Raw genomic sequence first — 22,043 nt, forward strand, 5'->3', positions numbered from 1 at the left:
TTTTCCAGACTCAAATTCTTTTCTGTCTCCTTGTGCTTTATGTTGTTTGGAGGGCACTGAATGTTTAGATTTACAAAAAAAAAGCTTCAATCTTAATTCACCTTCAAAATCATCACAGTGAAGATAAAACTTTTTTGTTTGTTTGTTTTCTCAGAACTACAAGATCCCTTTATTTATTTATTTTTTTTATGCTCGTAAAATAAATAATTTTAACAGTTCAGTAAGTTATTGAGTATTCTGAACTAAAAACGTCCACTGATGAAAGATAACACAAATTCCCAGAAATCAACTGCTATATTTGCAAGCATATGAATAATTACAACCAAAGTGTTTCATATTTGCATAAAAGTTCTTTAGAAAAAGTTTCTCACATATTTCATGTCGATCCTCAGTTTAAGTTGCTCAGGTGAGGTACAAATGTAAGGAAAAAAAATCAATTATAATTAATAATACAAAGAATTAATGCGTGCAAATTTGTTACTGTTCTTACTTTTTGTAACTATTCCAAGAGTCATAAGCCAAGGGACAGCTAGGATAGGGTGTTATTCTCAAAGAAAAAAAACACCCACGGCCTAAAAATTCAAATTCTTTTAACACTTCTTTTTTGTTGAGTGTATGTTTTAAGAAATTAATTACATCTGCGTGATAAATTTTCTTAGGACAAGACAAGGAGCATCATCTGGTATAAGTTTTATGCCAAGCACAGACTGTCTTTTCTATTGGTACTGTAGCTGCAAGGCTTCGGTCTGCTCATCAGGAACATTAGCGGTACCTCAAAGACACTCTGTCCTAGGCTGAAGATCAAACCACAAATCTTGCAATTGCAGCACAGTTAACTAAGATGGATGTTTCATTTTAGGGTAAAGGTTATGAAATTTGAGTGTCTCTCTGTGTCCACAGCTCCAAATAATTCTTCCAGTGACCTGTATGCTGAGTGGAGACCTTCTAATCTTGTTAGTCATGGATTATAAAAGGCTTCAGATTCTTGATTCCAGCTTTACTTAATTTGGTGACCTTGTCACTGCATGCTGTTATTCAGTGGACACTGTGTCTCCAGGCAGGGCAGTTCCTGATTAGTTGAGAATGTGTGGAAGACAGAGGGGAACGCCCTCTTGTTTTGTCACACAACGTCATCCACCTCCCTTTTTAATTTGGGCTGAACTTGTTCTGATGGAAAGTAGTGCATGTGCCTGTCGTCAGAAGATCCACATGTGCAATGTCAATGTCAGTGAGTCAGGCACTGCCCAGGACCTCAAAATTCAGCCATAAACAAATACACTAAGAAAGAATGAAGACTTTTAAAAACAAAACAAGTCCTCAAAAACTTGTCATGTAATTGTCTGTTCAGCATATAATTAAGTAATATTATATTTTGTATGCCTGTAACTGCTTTAAGATGCAGTTTAAGCAGAGGTTAACACAGTTCAGAAAGAAATCTAGAACAAGGTGACCAACATTAAATACTGCTTTAAAATATAAGAGGGTTATGTGCACCCCCAGTTATCTTTTTACATGCAAAATGCCTTTGCATAAATATCAAAATTGTTTTCTTGTTTGTTTGTTTTTATGAAGTAAATTAAACACTTAAAACATATTCTAGTGCAAGTAAAAATACAGCAAGGTTTCTTTAGTTGTCTACCCAATAATAACAATGTCGAGCTGGAAAAGACCTAGCTATAGAATTCGTTTGACATATACACAGTTTTACAGTTTAAAAAAGTGCAAAACCACAATTACTTGGAAATGTGTAAATTTACTGCAAAGACAAACCAATATATGTATAAATATTAGCTGGGTTTAGTAATGATGAAGAGCAGAAGAGGAAAAAACATGACAGCACTGCATTGCTATGTGCTTTATTAAACATGGGGAAAACATTAGGTTATGTTTATTACTATTCTTTTTTTAGATATCTTTATCAGTATGCTGCAAAATATCAACAGGTCTCACTGTTTGAGATGGTTTGTGCATGACTCAATCTCACCTTTACATCACAGAGATGACTCAGTTTGCTAGTGAGAGCAGAAAGTTCATGTATTACCAAATAAAATGTTTTAATGATTCACTCCTGTGTGGCTGCTTTTATGGTTACAGAAATACATTTTTTATTTTTTTATTTTTTTCTTTAACCATTACCGACATAGGGAAAGGCAGTGTAAACCTTGAACGGAAACAGCTCACTGGTTAATCAGAAACCTAACAGATTCAGACAGATAGACTTTTGGGTTCGCTTCATTGTCTCATTGAGAATCACTAGCGAACCTAACATACCTTTCACTGGAGATGCAGAGAAAACCAAGCAGGTACAGGAAGAACATGAACAAAAAAACCCCAAAACTGACCAGCAGGTTTACAGCCATAACTTTTGTTGATCTTGCTAACAACCGTACCATTTACTTTTTAAAGTAGCCAGACCAATAGTGAGCTAAATCCCAAACCTTGGCAGTGTTATGCTCTATTCATGATCCTGGGTTGTGGACCTAGAGTTTTGAGTCTTGGACTAAATTCTTGTACATTATTTGGTGTTATGTTTTATTCATAGTTTGTTTTTTTGGTTATATTTGGTTTTCTCATTCTTTAGGATCTATTACATTCTGTTTTATTTTGTTATATGTTTGTCTTCTGGGTCTTCACCTGTTTCATATAAACCAGTTGTTTCCACTCTCCTCATTACCCCTCAGTGTTTGTAGTATAAAAAGCCATGTTCTTGATTGATTGATTGATTGATTGATGCATTTTACTCTGTTCTGCCCACTTGCTTACCTTTTGTGTTTTCTTGTGTGTTTCTTGGATTTGATTTCTTATAGACTTTTATGAGAATTTTGTGGGCGTTCTCTTGTTGGAATTTGTGATACAAAGTCCTAAAAATGAACAACTCACCTTTTTGCTATTTTAATTCTACATCTCAGCTTTTTTTTTGCAGTCGGGTGCTCATCCCTCCACAACATGTCAGCTCCCCCTCAGGGAGTCCTACATGACATACAGCTTGAGAAAACTTCTCATGGTTTGGGGCTCTACTGTAGATCTGATTTGGTTATCTGTTGAAAAAGAGAGGAAAAAATGCATACTCAGCTTCTTGGGCTGGCCTTGGACAGAATTTAGTTTGGACAACAGTAAGAATAGATGGCTGATATTTGAAGGAAGAAAAACATAATTTTAGATTTGTTTATTACCTGGCCTCACGATGTTCCTGTATGTTTAATACAAATGTAAAAATGCACAGGAACACATACCTTATACACACAATAACAACCGCATATGCAAGGTCTGGTAGCCTCTTCTCTTCATAAACAACTCTGATTGATTGTTGGGAAATAGTGGTAATGTTGCTGCATTGGAATGCCCATTACAACAAGATTCTCACACCCCTACGAAATTCCACCACACCGGTGAGTCGGGGTGTCTCAGATGGACTTAAAATACGTCTGGAATCTACATTAATTCATGTGTAAAAGCACAGGGAGGACTTGTTGTTCACTGTTTAGAGAAAGCTCTTCCACGAATCAGTTACATCTGTTTTTCCCCATTTCTTTCTCCTTCTTTCTTCAGCTCTCCAATTCTCTTTGGTGAGCAATTTAAAGGCAGCAAAGCAAACATTGTCTCTTTTATGTACAAGCTTTTAAGCCGCTGCCCTGGGCCTCTCAATCTCATAAACTTTGATGACACATTAAAGTGGACCTATTATGCTAATTTCCAACTTTATTTTTTTTTCTTTGGGCTTCACTTGAGTGCCTTGCTTGATTTGCAATTTAAAATAATTAATTTTTATCTTATATTGGACCTTTAGTGCAGAACCTAGTTTGGCTATTTTACTTTGTGAAACAAGTTATTTTTGCTACTCCCCCTTTAAGGCCATCCTGCCTTTAAACAAATTTTGCTGTGATTCGTTGTCTTTTGTAAACAAAAGGTTTTATTTGTGCCTGAGAGGATCATATTAAAGATATCCCCTCTCTTTGGCCTCATACAGAGCAATCATATAAAGCAGGAAGAACTGTCTGAGTAGTCTGCAGCCTAAGCTTTTGGTGCAAGTAATACTCACAAGTATTACATGCACATACTGTTTATTATTTCAAAATATTCACCATTTTTAACATGAGCGTACACCACTGTGATAGTATTGCTATAGTATTGTTTTTTTTGCAGCTGACTATATCAAGCATAAAGAAGGCACCTAACTCAAAGACAAAAGACAAAACAGACAAAGAACCAGCAACCTAAAGAATGCATTTTAAATTGTATCCTTAGGACTTTGTTACTTGTCTGTCACAAAAGCATTTAAATTGTTGAAATTTCTTCAAAGATTACAAAGATAATATTGTTTGATAGGTATAAAGCGGTCGATTTTGCACAAACAAAATGCTTTCAAAAGAGCTATTCACTGAAAATTGGGTCTATTTTAGATTGGTGTGTGCTGTGCTCTGAAAAATTGAAGAAACTGAAAAAGTGGAGGACAAAAGAAGCAGTGGCAGGCCTAAAAAAAACTATCTACAGCACACGAACAGTATCTGAAAGTCAAGACATTAAGAAATAGGAAAAATCCACCAAAGACCTGACTCAGGACCTAAGAGATGCATCTGGCCCTGCAGTTGATCCATCTACTGTTTGCCAAAGCCTCATCAGAAATGACCTTAGTGGATGGGGGACTGTCGAGAAGCCATTTCTAAGGAAGAGAAACACGGACAAAAGGCTGAGGTGTGCCAAATTACACAAGAACTGGACAGAGAATAGGCCATAGAGTGAAGAATGTTGATTATTTTATTTTAATTTAAATAGCCATATGTGCAGCAAAGGTTAGGAGAAATGCGAGTGTCAGTTACAATCAGTAAAACATGGTGGAGGCTCTGTCATTGCTTGGGGCAGCATTTCAGCCAGGGCCATTAGGGATCCTGTCAAAATTAATAACATTATAATGCAAAAAGGTATTGTTATATTTTGATCTGCTATACAATACCATCAGAAAAGCATTACTGGAAATGGCTTAACTGGTCCCCAAAATCCTGCCATTGCAATAAAAGCTTATCTGAATAGAAAAATGGAAGTGGAACCGTTCAGACTCTGGCCTCACCAGAGTCTCAACATTTTGAAGCGGTGTGGAATCATCTTTATAGAGAGCAAAACAAAAGGCAGCAAGTACCCAAAGATACATCTTTGGATGTCCTTGAAATACCAGGAAAACTATACCTGACAAATACTTAAAGATTTTACAACAAGATGCCTAAGAGAGTTCGGGCTTTGTTGAAGAATGGGGTGACCATGCTAAATATTGATTTTCAAGCTTGTCAGAGTTATAAAAACTCTGTTTTTGCCTTATATACTATATTTCTATTATATATTATACTTTCCTGGTAAAATATGAAGAAATGAGTGGAAGCTCAAGATTTTTGCACAATACTTTATAAGTATTAAAAACAAAATATAGATAAGCATAATAGGTCCACTTTAAGGAGTGCTAAGTCACATGGGAAACATTGTAGCGCTGCAGTCTAATCAGCAGCGGTGTAGCAGACGACAAAGTTTGCCTACCATTATATTTGTTAATTTATATATCCCTTGGGTTTTCTTTCCTCTAATCTACACAATCTGTTATTATTCTCTCGTCTACATCTGCAAATAAACAAACTAAGCTGCTCAGTGATGAATGGTAATGCCCTGAGCTTTGTCCATAATTCCTCTGTCTGGTGTTAATTAGCACTCCGGGGCTGAGGTTGACCATGACATAATGCTGTGTCTGATGTCATGGAGTCCAGCGACCTCGCAGGTCAGCCGCCACATTGCACTCAGCTTCTTTGATGCTCAGAAATACTGAGTCATTTGTTACGGTCTTTGGGTGGCATTGGATATCATCTTCCTCAGTGTCCTGCGAGTGCTTGTTCTCTGGAACAGCAATAAATATCTGACCATTACCCTTCATTATTCTCTGCTAGGTTGCAGGAGTCTGATCCTCCCCAAAACAGACAACTGATTTTTTCCCATATGAGTGAAGAGCAACAGGATAGCCGTAGTCACAACAGAGCTGGGAAACAATTGTTCAGTGTCTGTTATTTCAAACAACAGTGGCATTGAAAGGATTTTCTTTATCTATACACCTAAAACATTCAACAGAAAGTAGAAAGCTTAATTAAAAATCCTGAGTAAATCCAGTGAGGCATTAACCTACCACACAAGAGACTTCATATCCGAGATCTCAGACTCATTAAGTGATATACAACTTCCTAGAAATTATTCTAAAAAGGATCTTAGGCCATTTCATGTAAACAGTATAAGTAATTAAATATGCTAGTCCTAAGCTTTAAAAATCTGACTCCATAGTGTAGCGGTTTACGTATTTGCCTAACAAGTGAAAGAGCTCTAGTTCAGTTCAAGGAATAGACATGAATTCTTGAGGGTTGTATCAGGAAGGGCATCCAGCATAAAAAAAGCTGCGAAAGCAGTCACATGGAGCTACCTGGTGGAAACTCCAAGGGAGCAACCAAAAGTGGCTTTGCTTTCCAAAAATGTTAAGCACTGAGAATAAGCATGGGAATTAAGTATTAGAAAAAACATGTATAGCTCTTTGTAAGACAAATCAACTGCCTGTCTCACAAAGAGACAGATCTCAGCAAAAAATACTTAACGCAGGTCAAATGTTTCCTTATTACAAGAAGAATTATGGTTTGTGGCACCCTATTTGAATAAATTAGAACCTTTTTAACATAATCTTTTTTTTTTGTCTCTCCTGGCTTCAATCCCTGGTAATGACTTCAAACCCAAGGGCATATCCAACCCTGATTTGGGCACCATTGCGCCTATAATTGGCATCAAGCTAGATTCTAAACATTTTTGGAAAGTAGGGACACCTGTTACAGAGCTCTTTTAATAATTAAAACAGCATAGTCGTGACAGAGAAAACATTGTCTCTTGTGCACTGGCAGCCAGTGCTGTAATTAATCAGTAAAGTGATCAAACAGAATGCTGACATGGTACTAAAGACAGAGCTTGAGTAATTAACTTGCGCAGCCAGCCCAAACAGTAACTATACAGATTAATAGTTTGCGTAACTCCAATTAAAGGAATTCTGAGAGACAGAACCAAATATTTTTGCCCATCTTACATGCACTTACATTTCTGATCATATGCACTGAAAGACTGGGATGATAAAAGTGGTTGATAAGTAATGCACATAGATTTTTTTTCCCTCATTTCACCTGTACCTTTATGGGACATGCAAATGAGCCTAAATTACATCCATGAAATGCCAAAAACAATGTTTGTTTATCAAAATGAGCATCTACATAAACAAAATTATTAAACTTTGTTTAATAATTGTCTGGTGTGTCTTAAATGCAAATGCCTCTAAGACACATCAGAGGTTGTAATTGTAATTTGCATCTGAACATAAATATGCAAAGACAACTGCATTTGCAATTTCATTTGCATTTTTCTTCTTGTATTTGTGTATCACATCCCCCCCACCACCCTGACAGCACCACTGGCAAACAACAAGGCTTCAACATGTGTCAGGGAGCAAGCACAAGCATGTGGGAGGCACCTGATCAGCGTACCAGTCAACCGATGTGTCATTTGCATAGAAAAGGATAAAAACAATTTGAATGAACACAAAAGTGGTGTCAGCTTGCAAAGTAGGACTAAGTTTACCTGTTGGGACCACATGACTGACTGAAACATGGCATATCCATTTGACTATGACAAGCCATTTGGACATTTGAATTGTTTGAGGCAGAAACCGTTTGTTCTGACAACGCACCAACAGGAAACTTATTCAGAGTTGTCAAGCCTTTGCCAGCTTATGTTTTAAGCCAGGTTTGTTTCACCAAGCAAAGGTGCTTGTAAAAACAAAGTGAGTAACAGAAGACTTCTCTTCCTCCTCGCCTTCTCCTTTGCTCTAACAAGGTGCAATGTTTTCTGAAAAATGAAGTCAGTGTTGAGATGCCATAAAGTTCCTTTCCATAAGTAGCCAGGCTGGTAAAGCCAAAAACCTGTTTTGCTCTCTATGGGTAATTTTCTTAAGGTTATGCATTTTCAGTTTTGGCTGCTTTGAACGACATGTGAATGTTTACACAAGTGTCTCAAACTTTATACTAGTCTTCACCTCAACTACTTGAACACTAACACTACTTCAACAATAAAGCACTTACCATGTGGCACTGGTGACTTTGGTTGTATTTTTAGCAGCATTAACTGATACTGAATAATACTGGTTCTTTGAAGATGAGGAAAAAAGACAATGATATTCTCAAATACCCACACTAGACCCATGCTCATTGCTCTAGAAGTTACTTTACAAAGTGTTTATTGCATGGCTGCATGGTTTATTGGTGTTTATTTTCAGAATTATACCAAAATTAATTTAATGTGCATCTTCAAACTAATTCTAGTTAAAAAAAAAAAAAAACCTCTGTGCTCATTATCACTGAATAATTTCTGTGTCTTTAAATACAGTAATGTAAATGTATTCTTGAATGGATAATGCCTATTGTAATTATCCTTTGTATTCTTAGTTGTATAACTTAGAAAACAGAATATGTGAACTTGAAACACCAAGAATTGCTATGCTATGTTGCCAAATCACTTGGACTGACTATCTGCCTATGACATCTATGATCAATATCACCAATTAGGATTACCATATAACCCAACACCATGCATGACTTTGGACTGTCAGAGGAAGCCATTTTCCCCTTTCAAGCATGGAGAGAACATGCAAACCGCACAGAAAGGCCAGACTCGGGAAGTGGAATTGAATCCAGGACCTTTTTGCTGTGAGGCAACAGTGCTTACAGTCTGTCTAATTACTTAAAATACTATGGGCATTAAAAAGGTCTACAAAATAAGTGACTTCATTTGTCTCTTTTTATTACTTATTCAAACACATTCACTAGATTTAAACTTATTATAACAGCTCCAAAACCAATGAAAACCACATCTTCTGTCTTGTTCTTTCAGATCACTTCAGTCTGGAGCATTTAACCCTGTTTGTCTGCAGGTACAATATGGGTTACATTAGCCGTTTCTGCAAGTGAATACAAACTTTGGACATCAAAGAGCATTGCTAGGACAACGTCATCTAAACAAATGATGAGAGTTTCTATTTTTTCATTGATGAGCGTGGAAGCCTGCACAAGATCACTACAAAAATATGTTAATATTTTCCTTAGCGGAGGTCCAGTATTTGATCTATTCCCACCCAATTTTGATGTGACAATTAACATTTTCAGTTTTGACACTGAAGATAACTGAAAGCATATTATGTTTGACAGGCTTGTACATTGTGGGTCAAATTATGTCAAGAGAACATTCTTGACACTGCGATGCTGCGATGCTGTAAGATATGAACAATAGAGCAGCAATGAGGAAAGCAAAAATATTTTGAATGTCAAAGCTGTTTTATCAGCTCTAGATGCTGCCTTGCAAAATTGAATGAACGATTCTGAGCTGAGGATATAGAGTTCACAAAATACATTGTGCTGAAGAACAAAAGGAACCAGATGAAGACAGGAAAAAGACAATGATCTGAAGAGGTGGACAGCTGCCAGGACGAAACACTAGTACTAATGCAGTTCTGTGAAAAACTAAGTACACCCTTATTGCTTCCACAGGAATCAGGAAGTGAGAAGGAGCCAGGTCCTGCTAATCAAATACACTTGATTGCCTGATTATGAGAAAGTGTGTGCATGTATATAAAAGCAGAGGTTTTGAAAGTTTGGATGCATTTCAGGTCATTCATCTGAAGAAACCACAAGACTAGCAAAAGGGGCGGTATTTGGCCATAATGCACAGCACCACATTTGGCAAGAAATAAAACAAAAAAACAAACACAGCATATCACCACAAAAATCTCATGTCAAATGTCAGAAAGGTGGAAAGGTGGGGATTTGGACTGGTTTTTCAGCCATGGGATCTGGGTATCTTAGAGCCAACGAGTTGAGTTGGATCCAACTTGACGTAGTTAGTCCAACAACTAAAGCTTGGCCCAAGTGTGTCATGCTACAGGGCAATGATCCCAAGCACACCAGTAAATCTACAACAGAATGGGTGAAAAAAGAAATCAAGGCATGGCAGTCAAAGGCCAGACCTCAACCAGATTGAAATGCTGAGGTAGGACCTTAACAGAGCTATGCATCAATAAAACTTAATGAAATAACAGATCACTGTAGAGACTAATGGGCTAAAACTTCACCACAACAATATGAGAGATTGGCAAAGTCATACAGAAAGCGATAACCTCAAGTTAATGATGCTAAATTTGATTTTACAAGGTACTGAATTATAAGGTGTACTTTTATTTGAATTTCTTTTCACAAACTTCTTCTTCTAAATAATGAAATTAACTGGTCTATTGTGCATCATTTGAACTGCTTTACAGACTTTTAGAATTTAATAAGCACCAATAGATTTTTCTTTACTATATCCTGATAAATAAAACCTGACAATGCCTACATTTATTTTTACAATGGCTATATAAATGAGAGGGAGACAAGGGTAACACTGAACATGCAAGGAGCAGTCATAGTGAAGGTAGTTAAGTTTAAGTACGCGGGGTCAGTCATTCAAAGCAATGGAAGGTGCACAGTGCAGGTAAAGAATGTTCAGGCAGGATGAAATGGATGGACACAAGTACCAGGGGTGATTTATGACAGAGGGATAAAAGGAAGAGTAAAGGGGGAAGTTTACAAGATGGTAGTGAGTTTTGCTATGATGTATGATTTGGAAACAGTGGCATTGACAATGAGACAGGAGGCCAAGCTGGAGGTGGCAGAGTTGAAGATGCTAAGGTTTCCATTGGGAGTGGACAAGATTAGAAATGAATACATCAGAGGGACAGCTCAGGTTGAACAGTTTTGAGATAAGGCCGAGAAATGTGGAGAGAAGGGATATTAAATATATTGGACAGACAATGGTAAAGATAGAACTGAAAGAAGACAAAAAAGTTGTCCACCAAGTTGATCCACTGTGGCAAACCCCAAAGGTATCAGCTAAAGAAGATGAAGAAGAAAGATGACTGTATGGCATTTCTGAATCTGATAAGCCGTTAAATGTAAAATCTGTTGCATCAGCTGGACTTCCTTGCTCGCAATTTATTGTCAACATGTTTCTGTACAGCCTCCTGTAGAGTACAGCCTCGTGCTTTAATGCAAGGTCTAAATCCCTACATAAAGTCTTTGCTGGCAAGAATCTAATGCAAATCTTTTACTGATAGAGAGCTTCAATAGTCAGTATGGTGCAATATGGTGTAGAAAGTAGATAGGATTATCCATGATGGATAACAGTTTGTTGCGCGTCTCCTCTCCACCACAGCTTCAAAAGTGTCAAAATCTGCGCTCACCACAAATGAGTGATAGAAAATCTCTCCATTTTGCTGCCACACACTGAATGATGTCAGCTTCTTTCCTTCTGTCAGAAAATAAATGTTGCTCATCCCCTTTTTTCCTCTGTCTTCCAATTCAGCCTGTTGTCGATGTGTGGACGCCCGGGTACTTGTGTTCCTCCACCGCATCAATGCAGAGACAGGACAAAGAGCTTTCCTCTTGCTTCTGGGGTTGATCACCATTTCTCTGGTCTTATTTACATTCAGAAGTAGATTTTTCTGCTCTGACCACTTCAGAAAATCATCCACTAGTACTCTGTACTCCTCCTCCTGCCCATCACTAATATATCCAACCACTGCATGCCACGTCAGAGTATTTCTGGATGTGGCATGACCGGGAGTTGAATTAAAACTCTGCAGTGTACAAAGTGAACAGTAATTGAGACAATGTAGTCCCCTGTGGAACTCCTGTACTGAACTACAACATCATATTGGTGATCCAATGGATGTGTTTAGTAGCATTTCCTTTAGCTTCTCTCTCAGTAGCAGCAGCTGAATCGTGTTGGACTTGAGAAATCAAAGAAGGGAAGAAGGTGATCCTCACCATGCAGCCATTACTATCTAGATGGGAGTAAGCTCTCTGCAGCATGTAGATGATTTCATCATCCACTCCCACTTGGTCTGTATGGAAACTGCAGAGGGTCAAGGGTGTGTTTAACTCGTGGTCTTAGGTGAGTAGTCTATCCACTACCTTCATCAATGGCTGACAGTTGATAAACTCTCACTGTGTTGACGACATAGGCGAGAGGTGGGGCATACCCTAGACAGCTCACCAGTCTATTACAGGGATAACTGAGACAGACAACCATTTATTCTAACTACAACCAATATAAAATTGCCAGTTAAACTGATGAGCATATATTTGGCATTGCATGTGCAACTTTTTTTTTCATTATTTTATATTATAAGTTCTTTACCCATTTCATCTGGATGTTTCAAAATGAAACCTAACAAGTGGTGCTGATCTGAGAACTGTTTTGATCTCCTATGCAATTACTGTAACTACTATTATATAAAGACATAGAATTTTTAATCTAGGAGGGTCAGTTGTTGTTTGGCAGTAACATATGGAATCCAGTCATTATCCCAGATATGCTAGAAAATCCTGGCTTGCTGAGGGTACCAGGCCCTCAGTCCTCGGCATAGTTTGAGGCCTTGGGGACGGGACATAAGCAGTATGAGAGGAAGAATAATGGTTGCTAGGCCAAAAAGAAACTCTAGCCAGTTGACTCTACCCTTAATTCTGCCGTTCAATGACTGCTTTCAAACAGCTTCAGCCATAACTGGGTTTTTTTTTTTTGTTTGTTTGTTTTGTTTTTAGTTAACTGCCTGTCCTTCATCAGCATTGAGAAAAATGCAACCTCTGGGCCCTATTTCTACTTCCTCCCATATTGGAGTTAGGGTAGATTGTACACTACAGTGACTCACTAGCTCATCTTGACGTACAACATTGTATCTTGTGAGGGTATAGGGGCTGGTGCTAGCTAGTTAGCATGCAAACATCACTAGATGTCTCTGGAGTAAAATAGGCACAACTACTTATCCTTTCATAGTCATTATTTTATTGCACGTTCTCCTGTTAAATAGTCATAAATGTTTGCTTACACTGGATTTAAAAAGTACATTAACCTGGTAACCATTATCATTATTTGAAAAATAATGTACTAACATCACCAAAAAGAGCAAACTGAGAGGAAAAACAAAACAAAACAAAGTTACAAGCCAAGCGAATAAAACCATATAACATATCTGAAATCAAGAAATATTGAAACAAATCATATAACAATCTCTATCCCATCTTGTTTGAACTAACAGGTGCTATAACTGCTGATTTAAAAGCCTTGTCTGTTGCTGGACCAATTAGTGGTGTGCATTTACATGTGTCTGGGGCTCATGGTCACTCGTAGATCATACTGACTCAAGTGGGAGCCGTTTGGCCTAGAGCAGCATGAATGAATTATAACAGTTTCCAGCTTTTGGAGGGCCCCCGTGTTCTGGGGATGAATCAAGGTCCTACACTGCCAAAGTGTCCATCTTAAGAAATCACCTTGCACTCAGCCCAGATCCAATATATTTCTGCAAACAAGGAGTGAGCAAGATTCAAGATACCCAAGAAATGAGTGGGATGATACCTTTGATACTTTGCGTGTCGGTGCTCATAAAGCAAAGATTGGAAAAATGTAACAAACAGTCTGATCAAGGAGCTTGATGAAAAGTCATGTCATTGTGTTTGTTGTAGTTTGTTTACAACAAACATGTTGTAAACTGTATGCTGTTTCCAACCAATAAATTAAAATAAATGCTCAATGGGGACAAACTGTGACTACTGATAGAGAAAGGGACCCCAAAGCCATCAGTAGTCATCCAATGGGGACTGCAAATATCTATACTTAATATGGTTTAAACTAACCAGATAGACCAACTTTGCCATTTCTAGAACCACTTCTAATAAACACTTGGTACTACAGTTGTCCTGTATCTGACCTTCAAGATGCCAGGTGTATGCTGTCTTTTAAAAGAGACTGTCTGTGTGTGTTTATGTGTGTATCTGTGTTTCTCTATTAAAGAGAAATGTGACTCTCCTAATTGGATGTAAAATGTCTGCAGCATGTTTTCCTCAAGTGCCCCATATCGAAGGAAAACAACTAAAAGGAAAGGTGATTCAGCCTTTGTGAGACTGAAAATAGCTAATAACTTAAATACGGTACTTTAAAAAGTTTTGCTTTCATGTCTAAAAATACATTCCTAAAGGGACTGTTCTTTTAAATTCTTTTTGAAATAAGTCTGTGCATTTGTCATTTACTCAGACTGACTTCTTGTAAGAAATGTCAAATCATGGACTTCACATTAAGTAAGCGCTCTCGTGTTCAGACTTCAAGCGCAAGATTTAGAAACCAGAATTCACTAATCAAAAGGTGATGTTGAGAAGAAGCCTCAAGACATGATGGTAGATGAAGGGGGGGTAGAAAAACACAGCAATCCTCTCTGGACTAAACATCCTGCTCTTCATAAACCAAGTGGTCCTTTTTTTCTTCTCCACACTATTTGCTAATGAGGGTGAGTGTAATTGTTGCAGGAAACACCGCACTGATCAGAGGTGCAATTTGAGGGAAAATGAGGTTCTGTCGGATGACCTCATCTCTTTGGTCGCATAGGCCGAGCCCTGAGGCTTTTCTGATTTGTCTTCTTTGGTCAGCAGCAATACAAATGTGGGCTGTGTATACCTAGGTGTGTGTGTGTGTGTGTGTGTGTGTATGTGTGTGTGTGTGTGTGTGTGTGTGTGTGTGTGTGTGTGTGTGTGTGTGTGTGTGTGTGTCACTGAGTCAAGTGAAGTCACAAGGGGGAAAAAGTTAGTGAGGATGAGTCCTGATGGGGAGCTTAGATGATTAGACCACCTACACGTAATTCAGCACCAAGTTTAAGAGAGTTGATTTTCAACAGTCTCGCTTCTCTGTCTTATCAAAGTGGAGAAGCACTGATTAGAAATCTTTGATTAAACGAGAATGTAGCTCAATTTTTAGTTTAGTTGATTAAGGATGAGCTAATGTAGACATCATTCTTACTGTCTGTAAAGACCACGGGTCATATCCACAAAGGGTCTTATCTTACCACTGGTAGTCTCTCTGTATGGCAGTTTTCTTTTTAAAACCTTTTCGCAAACTTGATGCAGGATGTATGGAATCAGCAGACCTGTTACCAGCTTTGAGTGGTAACTGCCGATATTTGAGCCCCTGAAAGCTGAAATATTGTGTATACAGATTCCTGTAATTAGTTAATCAATCAATATTGGTTAACCTTTTTAAAAAAAGTAAAGCATGTGTTTTGATCGCATATCAGTTGCTATTATGGAGGTTTATAAATCTAAACAATACTGTTACTGTCGAGAAATTTCTGTAACTGCATCAAGGTAAAGTCAAAGAGGGTTGAGAAAACCACCATCCCCTGTGTGAGAACAGTGTTTTAATTTGTCATGATCTGTCACTATATTCTTACTGCAAAAGTGCAACTTTTCATCATCATTTTACCAACCAAACAATATGTGTGCAGGGGTGCAGATGATCAGCAGCAGCTACATCTGATTGTGAGCAGATCTTAGTGACACCTGAGTCCTCTGGACTACTGCTAACCTCAGTCAGACTAATGAGCTATTTAATGCTTTATGAATCACTTAGTAGTAACACTCAGAGTTACACACCCATTATATTTTCTTCTACCTAAGCAAGTTATGAGCTACTTTTAGCCTTAGGTTATTTTGTGAATACAACTCCAGGTATTTGGAATATGATAGATGGCTATACCGAGCTTTTAATCAGACCAGAGCGACTCTTCATCAAAGCATGATACAAGGGAACTGTGTAACTGACTTACACCCATGATATCATAAAATCTGAATGTGCTTGAGCTTGCCAAGATGATTTAAAGCAGGGGTGTCAAACTCAAATACACAGTGGGCCAAAATTCAAAACTGGAACAAAGTCGCGGGCTAACATTAATATTTATTGAAAAAAAAATCTTCCTCCAGATATAAGAATGAATATTTTCTTATGGACTCAAATAAGTTTTGCTGGAAAACTGAATATGGAACTAGCAAAGCTTAATACTAAACAATATATATATTAGCTGTATAATACCAGTAGGCCAACTCTAATAGTAATTTGTTATGGCTTCGCGGGCCAAATGTAATTAGGCTGCGGGCCAAATTTGGCCCGCGGGCCAGAGTTTGACACCTATGATTTAAAGTGTAAGGAAGAGGCACAAAATCTAAATTAGATTTTTCTTTTCAGTCTGAGAATTCTGAACTGGATGTCTAGTAATATGTTTAAAGCTATAAACATTAAGCAGAAGGCTGAGGAGATGTAAATGAATAATGTATTAATTAAAGTAAGCACAAATTATGCTCACCTCCTTGTTTTATTTTATATGTTACAAAGAAAAAAATAGTAACAGAAGCTTCTGAAAAAGTCCATTGTTCATTTATTTCTCAGGGAACCACGTGTTTTAGTTCTCCTTTAATCATATCATATCTTTGATCCACCCACCTTAAAGCCTCTTACTCACAATCTCCATTAGTTGGGAAATGTGTGCACTAGACTGGTTGTCCTTTTCAGACCTCCATATCCTTCACATTGAGTAACTGTGATGAAGCCTCACAGGAGAGGGATATGATCAGATCAGACAATAGGTGTATCCGGTCTGAGTGCAGGGAAGAGGCTGAGTTAAAAATCAGATATCCCTGATCTTTGTGTCTTCCTGCCACAAACACAGTTTTGTGTTTGTGGCAGGAAGAAATGGTTTGAAGGGGCATTTAAAGAGACACAGATTACAGAGACAAGGGCTAAATCAAGCATGTTGTGATTATATGATTACATTTCTGTCAACAGAGCCAATCGCATTCAAGTTAAGATCGTTGTTATATTTCTGAGATAGGAATGAAATGTAAGAAAAATCCTCAGAGCCATTGTAAGATAATGAATGGAGAAGAAAAAAATACATACATACATACATACATACATACATACATACATACATACATACATACATACATGCATGTATTTCAAGACAATCTATAATTTTGGTTAAGCAGTTTCAGTTGCCAAAGATATAAAACCAGAGATGAAGCAATGGCTGGGGACCACTCATCTGGAGTGTGCTATTATTACTAATTATTACTTATTATGACTTATTTGTTTGATGGAAAATTAAATTTTCCACATAGCTGCTTGATTTTGCTAGTGCAAACTAATTTCTGTAGAAAGATCTATATAAAAAATAAAAATCTGTAGGCAAGGAATGACCCCCACACATGGAAAACAGGAACTCTTGGCCCATATATCCGCTTTAAAACATTGGATGACATTCCCAGAGGCTAAGTCATCAGACAATAGGTGTTGCTTTCCCAGATTGCCCTTAGGCCTATGCACAGATTAACTGTAATTCAGACACTGAGATTTTGAATTAGTTTCATAGTGAACCACAGAAAATATAAAAGTCCTTTTCAGCAGGTTAATTTTTATGTTTTGCCAGTTTTTCATGGGAACATAGCACAGATTTAAAGAGATGTTTAAAGGCCTTTAATCCTCAGTGAAAATCAACCGATAAAGCTTACAATTAGAAAGAAGACATCTTAAGAAGACTTAATCTGAATATTCATGCAGCCACATAGACAAACATGAAATGACTGCAGCCAATTCATTGCTAAGGACATGTAAGTTTCCACATGTCAATGCTAAGCAAACATGCAAAACCTGCAAGCCGCCAAAACTTTATCCCCAGTAATCTCTGACCCTACATCACAGACCATGAAACAACAGACAACCCCCAACCCAAAGCCGAGGACAAGCGAGACAGCACACCTTTGACTGCAGAGAGTAAACAGGGGAGAGGGGAAATCTATATTTCACAAAGTGGCCCCGGCACTCAGGGCTTGGCAAAAGTAAACAACAGCACTAGCAGGCCCATAATTGATGACACCGTTCCTTTTAATACAGTAAATAGATGTCAAACAGTGGTGGAACACAGCAACCAGATTACAAAAGATTTGCAACACCCCAGGATTACAGAAGAATGCCTTCCTTTGATCTTGCACCACTTACTCTTTGATTCCCTGTAATTACTCCAAGCAGCCGCTGTCTTTGACATGACCTAAAAAATGATGCATGGCCTTTAACAATTTCTTAATTTTATGAGGTCTGGGCTCTCTGAGGTGGGGGGGTTATACAGATTGGTAACCAGTAACTAGGGAGACATTTAACCAAAACATTTTATTTTCCTTGATTTTAAGTTTCTTTATAGAGAGACTGAAACGTGTCCATTGTTTGAGGGATTGCTATGGATTCCCAAAGGATAGATTCTAATGGTGAAATGTGACTTTTTCTCTATTGCAACTAGTCCCTCAATATCTATCAGATGGATTAACACCAGATTTTGTACAGACATTCATTGCTCTCTGGAGATTAAAATTTAAAAATGGCTAAAGCACCTTTTATATGATCCTTAGGGAAATCTTTTGATACATTTATTCATCTGATTGTTAAGTGTAAAAAAGATCAACACTACAAATATATAAAATGACTGAACTAAACCAGAAATTAAGACAGAACATAAACCAGAAAATGCTGATTTTCTTTCATGTGTATTAAATACAGCGTAGGCTTAAAACTTCTGGAAAAATGCAATAAAATATATCTCAAAGTCATATATACAGTAATTAAATGCTACGGACCAACTGTGACTAAGATTTCTATAAACACGTCAAAATATTATGGCTTTATATTGGAAATGTCCAGTACTTTTTGTTTTAAAATCTGTTGTATGTCCAAAAAAATCCCATCTAAGTATGTAGTGGCTGCTCTCTTTTCACTTATGAGTACCTTTGAATGATATCATATACATGTAATGTGTTTTGTAAACACAACACTCATAATCTCATCCTGTATGTGTTAGTGAGAGTGAGCAGTGAGCGTCATTAAGACGGCCCTTGTAGATAGAGTGCTTCCTCCTGCAGCGAGAAGTGGTGGTGGAGCGGGTTGACGATCTCAGAAGTTGCATGCTACGGAAGGAGATGGTAAAGATAGATGAAAGACTGCCTGCATGTATGACTGGAAGAGAAGAAGATTAGACGAGGGTAAAGTCTCCAAAACAGTTCCATTATTGACACAGTAAGTGCAGGCAATAAGGGTCTTCTCTTCTGGGTCCTCATCAAAGTTCTTTACAGGAGGCCAAAAGGGAAATAATGCACCAGAAAGCTTCAACCAAATCACTCTTGGGGATCAAAGGATTTCCATTATCTCACACAAATTCACATGCACGCACACACAAATATTCTCAAAGGCATCTTGGAGCAGAGTAATGCTTTGAGGTTCATCTATCTGAATGTTACAAGCTGGTGTTAGAAGACCACCGTGGTTTAGGAAATTTAGGAAATTGAACTACAGTTGGTTGAAAATGATGCTTGCTGAAAATTTGCATAGATGGCATAAGGTAAAGGTAAGACTTACAGATTTCAAAGGCTGTTATTCTTGGTCGTGAAACCAAGAACTTTTTTTGTATTGCCTTTGCATTGTTTCATCATTGTATTAGCACTGCTAAGGTTGTGGGTCTGAAAAGTGAAACCAACACAGTAGTGAGTCAATGTCCATACGCTCCCATGGTAAAATGTCCGACATTTCAGCATAAATATAAATGCTGTTACAATGATTTTGGGCTAGATAGCTAATTTATTCTCTGATGACAACTGTTTAAATTCATCTATTTAAGTCAGCAGTCCCCAACCCCCAGGCCACGGACCGTGAGTCGTTTGGTACCGGGCCACAAGAGTTGAGGCTCAGGTGTGAAATTGATGGTTCTCAGGGTTTTTATCATTTTTTAACGTTATTTTTTATCGTTTTTATCGTTAACTTGGTTTCCCTGGGTCTTTTCCCGTGTGTTATGAATAAATCTTCTTTTCTTGGTACCGGTACTGGTTTTGTTTTGTTGTATTTATTCGCGACACCTTAAATGCCTGTCCGTGAAAATATTGTCGGACATAAACCGGTCCGTGGCACAAAAAAGGTAAAAAAAAAAAGGGAATCGCTGATTTAAGTTGTATGACAGCTTAAAGTTGTGCATGATAAAGGTCATGGCCCCTTTGAATGAGTGGAAGATGCTGTTTCATCTTGTTCAAAGTGAAAGACACTCAAAGGAGCTAGCTATCAATTTTTCAGTTTCTCAAACTTTGCTTTGTGTTGACCAAAACTGGTATTCCATGCACAATTTGGTGATCTGGATCACTTAATTACCAAATTTGGAGTCGAAATATTAAAAAGGGAATATAGGCTATCAGTCAACAATGTCAAACAAAAGACTGTCACTTTGAAAGTGCTCTACTCACCCTCCTCTCAAATCATATTTATTGACAATAATCACAAGTGATATTGTTGTATGAAAATAACTGTACATTTGTGCAAGATAAACACAATTTGTAAAGGTCTGCTTCTGCCACAAAGAATTATGGGATTGTTTCCTTTTATATTGTCATAGGCCCAGAAGATCATATGATAAAGGAAGAAAGACAGGAAGTATTGAAGCAGCTTTTCTCAGCATTTAAAGAACTTGACCAGCTTTTGTCCTTGCTTCCAATTACCATTGCTTGTCTGGGTCATCTTTTTTTTATTTAGCACACTTTTTCATATCAGCCTTTAGTATTTTTTGTGGCCTTTTGTAGTCAGTATAACCTTTTGCAGGATTTTGTTTTATGACCTCGGTGCTGAGCACAGTAGTGTAGTGGTTTGCATTGTCCAAATGCACGCATGTCATGTTAGCTGGTGATTATAAATTGCCCATATGTGTGAATGTGAGTGTGAATGGTTGTCTGTCTCTTTGTGTAGCCCTGCAACAAACTGTTCAGGCTGCAGGGTGTGCCCCCCTCTCACCCTGTGTCACCCCATCAACCCTGTGTCAGATAAGCCATTCTTTATTTATTTTTTTAATGGATGGATGAACGTCTGTGCTTGTGTAATTACATGTGCATACTTATTCAAGAAGCGCAAATGATACAAGCAAAATACTATATGACTGGCAAACATCTAAAACTTAACAAAACAGTAACACCTAAGATATCGCTCTAGTCTGCTGTAGACTGACTCTAAGGGTGGCACTTGGCTAGCCTGCATCCTTCATTGGGATTTAGATGACGCTTCCTTTCTGCAGCGCATGTTATTCCTTTACCCTTATTCTCTTAAATGTCCGTGAAGATAAGATGCCTATGATAAGTAAGCATGTACCTGGACAGAGGAGATACAGTAGAAAACAACAGGAGGAAGTGTGCCTTAGCCATTTGTGGGGCTTAAATTTCAAAAGGAGAACAGAGTGGGCAGAGGAAGCTGGCAATCGTACACGAATGACTCAGCATGCCGTCAAACATTTCCGTAACATCACGTGAGATATAACAATGTTGAGAAGTAGATGGTTGATTGGAATTTATATTTTCACAAAAGCATCTGAAATTTGGTGTTATGCAACATACCCATATCCATAAATAACAAGATTTGCTCCTTGTTATGAGTGTGTGGATTATGAACACAAGTAACAAATCACCTTATCTTAACATGAGTCTGTGTGTGTGTGTGTGTGTGTGTGTGTGTGTGTGTGTGTGTGTGTGTGTGTGTGGGTATCAGAGAGTGAGAGATAAAGACAGAACAGTATTTTATCCTTTTTACTTTTAAGGAGGTGGAAAGAATTACCCAATCTTAGAATTTGGACCAGACTGGTATCATGTAATAGCATTTAAATAACACATCACGTATTTTCACGTTATCTTAACACTTTCTTTTCACTCCACAAACTGCCTTCTAACCCTGACCCTAACTGCGGATTTCTATGCTTGACAGTGTGAGTCCTTAGGGTTTCATAGTATTCAATTAAATTCCAGTGACACAGAAAACCTTATCTATTTATGTTTTCAGTGAATTTTACAATATATTTGTAAGATTTTACAAGTAAAAGGGTAATGTGCTCTACCACATGTGGAGAAAAGTCAGACTCATTATATAATCCTAAAATAACTAAGATAAGTGAAAGCCATGTAACCATGGCTGCGTGAGTTTTTGTGTGCTCTTGATGAGCACAGGCTAAAGCACACACGCATAATTTGAAAAGCTGCACACACAAACACACACACACACACACACGAGTAATGAAA

The sequence above is a fragment of the Aulonocara sp. 'chitande type north' Nkhata Bay genome, linkage group LG2, assembly GCF_057382095.1.
Source record: "Aulonocara sp. 'chitande type north' Nkhata Bay isolate Kocher_YH1m ecotype deep benthic linkage group LG2, A_spYH_male_GT1.1, whole genome shotgun sequence".
Classification (NCBI taxonomy): domain Eukaryota; kingdom Metazoa; phylum Chordata; class Actinopteri; order Cichliformes; family Cichlidae; genus Aulonocara; species Aulonocara sp. 'chitande type north' Nkhata Bay.